The following is a 10,692-nucleotide window of genomic DNA, read 5'->3' as shown; positions in this document are numbered from 1 at the left end:
TCAACGAGCTTTGGATTGTCCTTTGATAGTTGTTTAATTATCTTAGTCAAAATAGATTCTTGTCCTTTTTCCCTCTAAATGCGCTATACATTTGGAAAATTTTAGAATGGTTAAATATTATAGCACTTGCAATCGATCCTATACCCGAAGCGTATGGGACACGATGCATAATGTCTTACATAAAGATACGATACTTTATCAATCTTCTGTCATAATATTTAATGTGTCATGTTCTCACAATTCGAACTATGAAGAGGGATGCCATAATCATAATCGAAATTTTGAGAACGCACTATGTATCCTTGACTAAATTTATTAGCATTCCACAACCTAAGCCTTTAGATTTGAAATGAAGCATAATACTCTCTCCCTTGATTATAGCAAAACAACTTTTCAACCCTTACGACTTTGCAAAGTATAACTCTTGTTTTCTATAATTAATATTGCTAACCTGCAATACTTGCCTTAATAATCATACAAGCAAAACATTTATGCTCCCACTATCATGATGATTATTATCATATAAGCATAACACTTATGCTCCCACTAGCTTTGACATGTATTCAGAAAGCAGCTTAACTTCTAGAAAAACAATACCTATTGAATTTCATAAGTTCATATTTCTAATACCTAATGCTTTGATAATCCTTTATCTAAGCTTCTTAATCTTATACACCTTTGCCTTAGATAGCTCATATGTGTGTCTAAACAATTCAGACTAATTGCCAATTCTCACAATTCGAATCATGGAAAGGGATACCGTAACCATAATCGAATTTAAGAATGCAATTTTCACAATCACTATCTTCTTAAAATCTCTCTTAGTGAAAGCATTTCCTCACAGTCCTTTTCATGAAGGAGGGAATCTTATGACACTTAGATTTTAATGGTGTATGTGTTCCTATCCATGCGAATTTGTCAAAACCAATGTTTGCGACTAATCCAAACTCATATGGATCGAACTCTTAATCTTGATTTCTTGCCTTATGGTAACACGAGTGCCCACCATGTCTTCCAAGTAGTTAAGCAGCACACCCTATCCTATAAATGTACTTTCCATTGATCAATGTGCTTGCCTTTTATGCGTTCAAATGAGAACTCATAGAACTCACATGCATAATTAACTCAATTGGAACGGCACAAAAACAAGATAGTGTCAACACGATAGGTTATAAACCTCAAATCGTGTGCTAGTGATGATCGATAAGGTTTATTCTTGATTTGTTCTTGAGACCTTTCAAGACCATTGAGACTCCCACTGACTCCTTCACATATAAGATTCTCTTGTCAATAAACATTTCTCGACAAACAAATATTCAAGAGTTAGTGTAGCTTTTATCAAGACAAAACACTTCATAAAATTGGTCCTAGTTGGTCTTTGTCTTATCCAAGACATCACAACTTTTCACATTTGATGAATGTTATAACCTTCTTAAGACTTGTCACTCAATGTCACAATCTTAACTCTAAGACTTGTTTTGGAACGAAATATGATTGACTTCTTGATTTTAACCATTTCTTCAATTCTTGATTCCTCTTCTCAGACATACAATTGTACTAAGACTCACTTAAAGGATTAATTGAGATATGGTTCTTAATCATTAAGACCTATCATAAAACATAATAAAAGGTACTCTCCCTTCTTCTTAGAACGGAGAAACTTTTATCTTTCTGCCTACTTGATTCGTCTTATTCGTTCTGCAATTGATTTAAACTCTTTTAATCAATTCAGAATTACAGTTAATCTTATAAGTATAATTATATTTACTAAACCTTTAGTAAATCATGACGAATATCTTTGTTACTCTTGTGGTAGACTTGATCAACACACAACTTTGTGTACTCGATCTCCTAGTCCTTCACTTGACACTTTGTCAACGAATTAGTCTAATTTCCAAATATGAAATTTCTCATTCATCATGCAACCAAGTTGCATGATTCCAAGTTTCTGTCCAATTGAAACTTGGGCGATGAGAAACTCTCCCTATTTGGTAAATTCTCGACATTTCCACAAATAACATAATTAAGAATCAAATCCATTATTGCTAATAATAGAAACATTCAAACATCAATTTTTCATACACGCCATTGCAAGGATAAATAAATAATATAAAATCAAAATTTATTCTATTGTGGAAAAATTTGTCCTTACAATGCAATCCATAGAAAAACTATGCTAATACATATTTCTTAGCAATCTTATTCTAACTCCAAGTAGTAGCTCAAGAATCTAATATTCAAGTAATGCGATCGAAATCCATTTCTTCACGATTAGATTCCACTCACTTCTTCCCTTAAGCTTCCTCTCTTCTCTTCGAACCTACAAAACATCAATTGTAATCTTATCACATTATGTATTAAGAATCTAGAATAGGAACTTAAAAGAGTTAGGATTTTACCTAAAGCAGAGCCATACGTTTTGACTCTCCCATCTCTTAGATCTCTTAGGTAAATAGGGCAGTTTCGTCTCCAATGCCCCTTCTCTTGGCAATAAAAGCAAATTGACTCTTTTGGAATTGCACATGGAACTACTTCAGACTTTGCCTTTCTCTTATGATCAAACTTTTCGATCATGGCATGCCTTTCGTTGCCATTGACTAAATCCATAGAGGTCTGGAATGTATGTGAGATCTATAAGGGTCACGTCGTGGTTCATCATATAGTATTCTCTTACGAACTCACTATATGAGTTAGGAAGCGACTGAAGAACCCAGTCAACAGCCAGCTCCTCACAGACAACATATCCCAACATTCTTAACCTATCAATGTGTGACTTCATCTCTAGGACGTGTGCACACACCGACTTTCCTTTTTCATGTTTACTTGCCAAAAGGGCTTGAGTGAGCTTAAACTTTTCAAGCCTTCGAACTTGTGGGTTAGGGAGAATAATTGGAGGAGGTGGAGGAAGTGAAGCATAATCTCTTGTTCCTCGATCGAATCGTGGAATATCATCTTCATGTGGAAAGCTTGTTCCATGGGATTTGGGAAGACCATAGTTGTCGTACTTTGACATCTACAAAACGGGAGAAAATAAATTCAAGTTAGTTGATTGATTGAGTCCTTAATAAATCACCCAAATGAGATACTAAGGCTAGGACCCAACACAATATTCCACAACTTGGGAAAGGGATGTCGTAACCCAAATTGCAGAACATCTGAAGGTAAGTTAATGACGATTCACTAATTTTCCACCATGAAAAATGAAAAACAGATTAAGTTTTAAATGCTTTGAAAACTCCTAGATCCTTTGAGATTCATTGAACTTTTCAATGGCAGTTTAAATCTCAATATGCCCTTCGATTTGTGACTAGGATGCCGAGAATCACAAAACAGGGTGTGAATAACCATGCAAACTTACATGGTGCCCCCAATATTACAGTCACCTATTCGATGTGCCGGTTAACCACACACGCTCCACCGAACTATGACAAACATTGAGTCACCCTTTGCTACCTTTGCTTAGGACCATTTAGTGTGTCGGTTAACCACACACGCTCCACTAACGTCCTCACAAGGGCACAAAGTGTAATTTCATGGAATTGCATCAATTCACTTTTCCCTAAAGTAACTAAGATTGGGAATTTTGTAAAAACTTTTAGTTACTTTATACTTCATTATACTTTTAATGGAAAGGGTTTGCCCTATCCTACCCGTTCGGCTAACGACCCTCCACCAATCAAGGAAGCGGTGGGTGAGAGTGGACACTCATTAAACGGCCATTTTATAGGCCATAACCTTATACCCCCTTATAGATTGGCTTCGTGAATGAGACCTACTAACGGTAAGACTAGCATTTAAGTTACACATATATAATATTAGACTTTTAATGTTATACATAATATAATGGTGTATTTTACACTTTTTAAAATACTGTTTAATTTTATAAATTACACTTTTAATTTATATAAACCATATCATTATGGATTTATTAACTCTCTTCTAATTATACACTTAATTAATTTAATAAAACCATAAGGGTGTAATTTGAACCTTGCCATATGGCATCTACTCCCCTCGTTGTCCGTGATAGCTTCGTGACGAAATCCATAGTGATCTCTTCCCACTTCCACATGGGAATGGGTAATGGTTGAACCTTGCCATGAGGTCGCTAGTGCTCGGCCTTGACCTTCCTGCAGGTCAAACACCACTCCACATACCCGACGATTTCTCGCTTCATGCAGGGCCACTAATAGCCCCACCTCAAATCCCTATACATTTTTGTTGCACCTGGGTGTATAGAAAACCTGGACTTATGCGCCTCCTCCAACAGTTTCTGCCTCACTCCCCCCTGACATCGGTACCCACACTCGGCCACACTGCGCCAACAAGACGCGACTATCCTTAACAAAAAAAGGATACTGCCCCCAAATTCTTTCCATTTTCCAGTTCTCTTTCCTCACCCCATTGACCTGAGCCCCTCGAATCATGTCTATCAAGGGGGGACTTACCGTCACCCTCATACAAATACTCCTGATTGGCGACCCCATCGCCTTGCGACTCAACGCATCGGCCACCACATTGGCCTTCCCTGCATGATATAGTATCTCGCAGTCATAGTCCTTTAGCAATTCCAACCATCTCCTCTGTCGCATATTCAGGTTCTGCTGGTCCATTAAATACTTTAAACTCTTGTGATCTGTATACACAATGAATTTCACCTCATACAAGTAATGCCTCCAAATCTTGAGGGCAAACACCACTACCCCCAATTCCAGATCATGAGTGGGGTAATTAGCCTCGTGAGGCTTCAACTGTCTCGAGGCATAAGCGATCACGTACCCCCTCTGCATCAGTACTGCACCCAACCCTGAAATAGATGCATCACAATACACTACTAAATCATCCAATCCCTCAAGCAGAACTAGCATCGGAGCCTCACATAACCTCCGCCTCAGGGTCTCGAAAGTCATCTGCTGGTCCTCACCCCATCGAAAAGTCACATTCTTCCTGGTCAAACTGGTCAATGGCATAGCAGTCTTGGAGAAATCCTGGATAAATCTCTGATAATAACCCGCTAAGCCCAAGAAGCTATGAATCTCAGAGGCATTCTTCGGTACCTCCTATTGCATCACCGCCTCTACCTTTGTTGGGTCAACCGAAATACCCTCATGATTGATGACATGACCCAGAAACTGCACTTCCTGCAACCAGAATTCACATTTAGAGAATTTTGCATACAACTTCTCCGTCCTCAAGGTCTCCAGTACCTCTCTCAAATGTTGCTCGTGCTGTTCCCAGGTCTTAGAATAGACCAGGATGTCGTTAATAAAAACAATCACCGACCGATCCAGCATCGGCCTGCACACTCGGTTCATGTGGTCCATGAACGCAGTCGGAGTATTAGTGAGCCCAAATGGCATCACCACAAACTCGTAATGCCCATAACGAGTCCTGAAATCTGTCTTCGGTACATCCTCATCCCGAATCCTCATCTGATGATACCCTGACCGAAGATCAATCTTAGAGAACCACGATGCCCCCTGGAGCTGGTCAAACAAATCGTCAATTCTAGGCAAGGGATAGCGGTTTTTCACCGTCAGCTTGTTCAGCTCCCTATAATCGATGCACATCCTGTGTGACCCGTCCTTCTTTTTCACGAAGAGGATCGGAGCTCCCCACGGAGAACTACTCGGACGGATGAACCCTCGGTCTAGTAGCTCTTGGAGCTGTGCAGACAATTCCTGCATCTCGGGTGGCGCCAACCGATATGGTGCCTTTGCTATCGGGGAGGCACCCGATACCAAATCGATTCGAAACTCCACCTGTCTTTTCGGAGGCACTCCAGGTAACTCTTTGGGGAAAACTTCCCAAAATTCCCGCACTACTGGTACATTATCGATATCCGTCACTGCCTCCACCCGCGTATCTGAAACATAAGCCAAAAATCCCATGCAGCCCTACTGTAATAACCTCCTTGCCCTCGCAACCGAACAGAGGGTCGGGCCCTGCGAGGTCCTCTCACCCTGGATAACCAGTTCTCCCCCCCCCCCTTGGGGTTCGAACCCATACTAACTGCCGCTCACAGTCGATCATGGCCCCATTGGCCCCAGGCAGTCCATCCCAATAATCACCTTCAACCCTCACAACGGTATGGGTACCAAATCAACATGAAACCTTTCGCCATGCACATTCAGGACACAGTTCTGACACACCCTCGCAACACTCACAATGCGATCATCTGCAATTTCCACCTCGAGCGGGGTATCAAGAGTCCCCGATGCGTCTCGAAACTTCTTGCTAAGCGCAAGAGACACAAAAGATCGGGTAGCTCCCGAATCGAACAAGACATGGGCCAACATACCATTGACCAAGAAGGTCCCTATGCAAAGAATAAAAAGCATACATGTAAAGATTTAACATAAATTCAACAGATAATAATGAACACATACCAGCCACGACGTCTGGTGTTGCCCGAGCCTCCTCAGTAGTCAGCTGGTAAGCGCGATTCTTTACTGCTGGAGCTTCCGCCTTAGGGCGACCATCCGTAATCCTCAGAGTGGCGAGCGTGAGCGTCGCCACAAATCCTCCTCTTCCACCCTACAACCTCAGACAATCGGCCTTTTTATGACCGGTCTGGTTGCAGTGAAAACATATCAAGCCCTTCTTGGGGCAATCCTTACTTAAGTGGCCCTGCTGGCCACAAGAGTAGCATCCTGACATCTCGGTTGTCCGACAAGCCCCACTATGAAATCTCCCACACTTGGCACACCGGCCCCGACCCTGTTAGCCCTTACTCGAAGAATCAGAGGTCTTGGGCTTCTTAGCCTGAGTCCCCGCTACCTGTACCTGCTCAGTCTTCCGCTTCGTGCAGGACTCCAACTCCATCTCCCTTTCACGGGCCTTCTCAACCATCTCATTCAGGGTTTTGCACCCTGTAAAACTCACAAACTCCCGAATTTCCTCCCTCAGCATAGAGTGATATTAGGTCCTCCTCATATCCTTATCTTTCAAATACTGATGAATCAGCAAAGCTCGCTCTCGAAATTTGGCAGTGATCTTCTCCACAGTCTCAGTAGTCTGTTGTAGATCATGAAACTCTCTCAGCATCCGTTGCACCTCGATAGGCGATGCAAACTCCTGATCGAAACATCGAACAAACTCATCCCACGTCATGCCAGCCAAACAGGCTGCTCCCATCTGACTAGTAACCTTGCCCCACCAATCTCGGGCCCTGTCCCTTAGCATACAGGAAGCAAATCCAACCTTTGCCTCCTCCGGGCAAGAACTCGTACGCTAATCATTTTCAATTTCTGCCACCCAGCATCTACTCACAATGGGATCCCTGACCCCCGAAAACTCCGGAGCTCCACACGCCTTGAACTCCTTAAATGAGGAAGTTTGAGCTCCACCCTGGCCGGTTGAAATATCGGCCCTGAATGCTCTAAGTCTCTACTCCATGATCTCCATCATGCCCTCCTTGACCATCCCAAATATGACTGGGGTAGCGTCAAGTATGCCCCTCATAACCTCGGTCGCAATCAACTCACGTAGTGAAGTCTCTCGTCAATACCATCAGTAGGGCCGCCTGACCCAGCCCCGGATCCCGATCCTGATCCCCCTGATCCAAATCGCGTAACCACCATGCTGAACTGTCATAACACAAACATAAAGATCAGGATACCCATATCGAGATTGCATCCATACCATGCTTCTTTGGAATTCCCGGGCAGAACATGGGTTCGGGTACGAGTCCTGTGCTTCCAATAGTATGGGCCCAATACTACCTTCCACACCTTCCCGTACCTTTCCCCTGCTGTACCCATTACTTCCAAATCATATCCATAAAACTATGACTCACAGCCCTTGCATGAATCAATCCCTGAACACCCTATGATTGTCCTACTCACAACAATCATACCAATCACTGCAGGTTGCTACTAGGCATGCAAATTATACACAGAAAGGATCAAATAGAATTTTGAATAAGAGATTCTACCCTAAGACCACATCCAAACAAGGAAAAGGAAATAAGGCTAAATCACTCATTCTGAGGCTGCAACTCCTAACCGTGTAGAAATTTCACATAATCAACAGAGCTCATTATCAGTATAACATGGCTTTTCAAATTGGGAAACTACTTACTTGGCTTGGCTGATCACACGTGTTGTACCCTCCTCTTTTGGGCTAAAAATCCTTTTTAAGTTACTTTTTGAAAACATTTACCACTTCCTCAGTTTAAGTCCTGACACATCTGAGGATGTGTCCGAATCTCTCAAACCAAGGCTCTGATACCAACTTGTAACAACCCAAATTTTACAAAGAAAATTTTTTGTTTTAATTAATCAAACCGATTACACATTCCATAGGTTTTCAAAACATCTATTTCCAATTCACATTCATTACATCATTGTTGTGTTTTTTTGAAAACATCAGAGAGTCCCAAAACATCCAAAAGAGAGGTAGAGTATACGCCACGTCATCACGCCTTGCATTTGCCCTTAGGCTCCGAAGTACCTGCAACAATCAACAACCTGTAAGCAAAATGCTTAGTGAGTTTCCCAGAGCATACCACACACAATCCACACAACACATATCCTGATAGCCATAAAAGCTACACACATAACACATAAGCCATGCATACATAAAATCTGTAATAGTGTCATGGGCTACCCCACATGGTATTTACCTAGGACTGCCATGGGCTCCCCCGCATGGTCTTACATGCAATGCCATGGGCTACCCCACATGGTCTTACATCCAATGCCACGGGCTCCCCCCGGGGTCTTCATACAACATGCAATCACATATCATAGCAAACACAGAGTATCTATCATATCTACCATAATCACATAATGGGACGGCCTTGGTGCCTTAGACCCATAGGTATGGTGAGAAGACTCACCTGACACGAATGTTGAACTGACACTTTTCGACTGAATATACCCCACGAGCTGCTCCAACTCAACTGCCTAGAAAGTGACATATAATAACCAGTCATTACCCTCAAAGTCCGCCCTGGTCTACTTCAGTTAAGATCAAGTCAACATTCCATGTTGACCCTAACTCGCCGAGTGCAACTAGTGACTCACCGAGTTTCGGGAAAAATATTCTACCCGTCGAGTCACCCAGGTGACTCGTCGAGTTCGCGAGGTCCGATTGACAACTTAGGGCTACACATCGAGTTTCCCCGCTTGCAACTCGACACGTTCACGTACATTCCATAGCTGAGGGAAGTCTTAATCGACTCGTCGAGTTGCTCCTTCGACTAGTCGAGTCTACGATAATCTTCATCCGACTCGCCGAATTGTTCATCCAACGCGTCGAGTTTATGGTAGCATTCATCGGGCTCGCCGAGTTGTTCATCCAACTCGTCGTGTCCATGTCTATCTTCATATGTAACATCCGGATTCCCAGGTATACTATTTATTCATTTATTTTGGAGTTGTGGAGGAACTCGGCGAGTTGGTGCTTAGACTCGCCGAGTAGGGTCGCAGATTCTCATCCGGGTTCATGACTGGACTCGGCGAGTCCACGTTGTTTAATGAAACCCTAATTTCCCGGGTTTGGGACCTATTTAAAGGCCCTTAGGGCCGTCATTTGCGGCTACCAAATCCCAGAGAGAAATCCTAAGAGATCTAGAGCGTTTGTGAGGAAGGAGAGGCCATTTTTGATCATCTTGTTGGTGTGATTGCAAGAAGGAGGTGACCAAGGCAAGAGGAGGCTGAAGGAGGTGCGATTCTGGTGATTTCAGAGTTCAGAGACTTCATCTTGAGGTATTTATTCGGACCTTCTTCAGATTTGGTGTTGATTCTTAGAGTTAGGGTTTTCTAACCCCTATAGAGGATGGATATGTGGAGCATTTGGTCCCTTCTCGAGTTTATGCTTTGGATCTGGACTCAAAGAGGTCCAGAGACCTTAACCCTTGGAGCTTTATGAGTTATTTTGGGAGCCATGAACTTAGGATGTTATTTTTGGGGCTAAATCACCAAGTGAAACCATCTAGATGTTATATGAGTGTCAAGGTCTGAACTTTACGTGTTTATCAGGCTTGGGAAGGTCAGATCTATGCATCTAAGGAACAGATCTGTCCTCAGGAGGTTAATTGAGTTTGTGCATGGCATGAACTCGCCGAGTCCAAGGGTAGACTCGGCGAGTAGGGTTAGGGTTTCCTGTAAATCACTCAGTGAGTAGACTTGCCGAGTTGGGGGAATAACTCAGTGAGTCAGAGGGGGATTAACGGACTGTAGTTCAAGGTGGAACTCGCCGAGTTGATCTTGAGACTCGGTGAGTTGAGTCGGGGTAGCCTCGCGATTCATTCCAGGTGTGACTCGTCGAGAAAGGGGAGGGACTCGACATGCCAAGCGAGACTAGAGAGTTAGTGGACATGTGTAGACTCACCGAGTCGCCCAAGTGCACTCGACGAGTCGGGTCAAAGTTTGACTGTTGACTTTTAGGGTTTGGTCAGCAATGTGGCCTTTGGGCCAAGAAAGGGGTAAAATGGTCTTTTACCCTTAAGAGGGTGCCAAGAGAGGGTTGAGTCTAGTATCGAGAGTTATATTCATGAGATTATTTGCCATTATGTGTTAGGCGGTGGCGAGTTTGAGATTCAAGTGTGAGGATATCTGCTTTCTGCTTGCCAGGTGAGTCTTCTCACTATACTTTACCTAGAGTGGTAACAGAGTTATGTGACAGAGTTATTGTATGATATCTATGTGATGTGTGGCACCACATTATTTCTATGTGATTTATGAT

The sequence above is a fragment of the Lactuca serriola genome, chromosome 6, assembly GCF_051521515.1.
Source record: "Lactuca serriola cultivar US96UC23 chromosome 6, Lser_US96UC23_V15, whole genome shotgun sequence".
Taxonomy (NCBI): Eukaryota; Viridiplantae; Streptophyta; class Magnoliopsida; order Asterales; family Asteraceae; genus Lactuca; species Lactuca serriola.
This window is presented reverse-complemented; position numbering follows the sequence as displayed.